Raw genomic sequence first — 1614 nt, forward strand, 5'->3', positions numbered from 1 at the left:
GCGGTTTTGTTACACTTCTTTTATTTTCCCAAATTAAGAGGAACAAATTTCCTGTTTAATCTAAAATATACTCTCCTTCATTTTCTACAATGCTCTTCCTTCTATCTGGTAGATATGCAAGGCGTCTCTTCTAAAATTCACTTCTCCGTGACAAAAAATACTCCTCCAGTACTGTTCTGACCTCGCTACAGAGTTCATATTTTTTCCGTCGAAATGATCTTGAAAACTACGGAATAAATGATAATCAGATGGAACAATATGCGGTGAATATGTGGTGGGTGGGGCATCGTTTCCCATTCAAACCGCTCCAACCTTTTGAATGTCATCCTCGCTGTATGTGGCCGAGCATTATCCGGATGGAAGAACATCTTTTGTCTTGAAACTAAAGACGGTCATTTTACTTCTAGCGCTGACTTGAATGGCTGGTTAAAATACCAAATCCAAGCTTCTCTGATAGTTCCTCAACAGTTACGATAGGATTTCCTTCCACCAGGTTTTGCTGGATGTCCTCGTCAAGCTCTACAGATCTTCTAGGACGAGGCTCGCCTTCTAGGCTGTGGTTTCTGGTTCGGAATTTCTGGAACCCCCCCTTGACACAGGCTTACGCTTATTGTCTGATCCCCATATACTGCATTAATATTCCTCGCACTTTCTGTTGCTTTATTGCCTTTATTGGACTCATAAAGCAAAATTTGCCGAATATGCTTCTTTGTCACTTCCATTGTAGTTTTGAAAACAAAACTGTTAAAATCGAACTGCACTCTTCAAAACTTGCACTAAGAATAAGGACAAGTTGAAATTACTAACTGCTTTTATAGCAAGTTGATACAGGTAGTTTATCCCGTCCCCCTCCAACTTTTAGTTCATGCAATTGAAAAAACTACATTGTTTATGGGGCGACCCAATATATAAGACGGTCTTCTTTCAATCGCCGTCTACCAAACCCACTCACAAGTTTTTGGTGGGCTCAAGGCTATAGTAGAAGACATTTGCCCAAGGTGCCACACAGTGGGACTGAACACAGAACTACGTGATTGGAAAGCAAGCTTTTTATCACGCCTATGTATATATATGTATATGTATATGTATATATATGCTTGTATGTATATATATATATATATATATATATATGTATATATATGTGTGTATATATACATATATATATATATATATATATATATATATATATATACACATATATATGTACACTCACGCGCGCGCGTGTGTGTGCATGCGTAGATGGGTACGATTGTCTGTGTATATATGTATGTGTGTGAGTGTTTATCATAGCATCTCTGATTCACCATTTATAAAACAATAGGATCAACTATCTTCCGATGATTTACCTCAATGTCCTGGAAATGTTTCCATTACTAATTAATTTCTCGTTTCTTTTTTCTTCCATCTTCATTTTCTCACTCTTTTTCCTCTAACACACACTCACATACACACGCACCCACATACACACACACTCACATACACACACACTCACATACACACACACTCACATACATACGCAGGCTTCCGTTTTAAGTTATCATTTTCTCCTTGGTTTTATCCGAAGATTTTATAATCTTAACTATGCGTCACACTGCTCTCCTGTCTTTCACTCAC

Source organism: Octopus bimaculoides, chromosome 8 (assembly GCF_046866305.1).
Source record: "Octopus bimaculoides isolate indiv1 chromosome 8, ASM4686630v1, whole genome shotgun sequence".
NCBI lineage: Eukaryota > Metazoa > Mollusca > Cephalopoda > Octopoda > Octopodidae > Octopus > Octopus bimaculoides.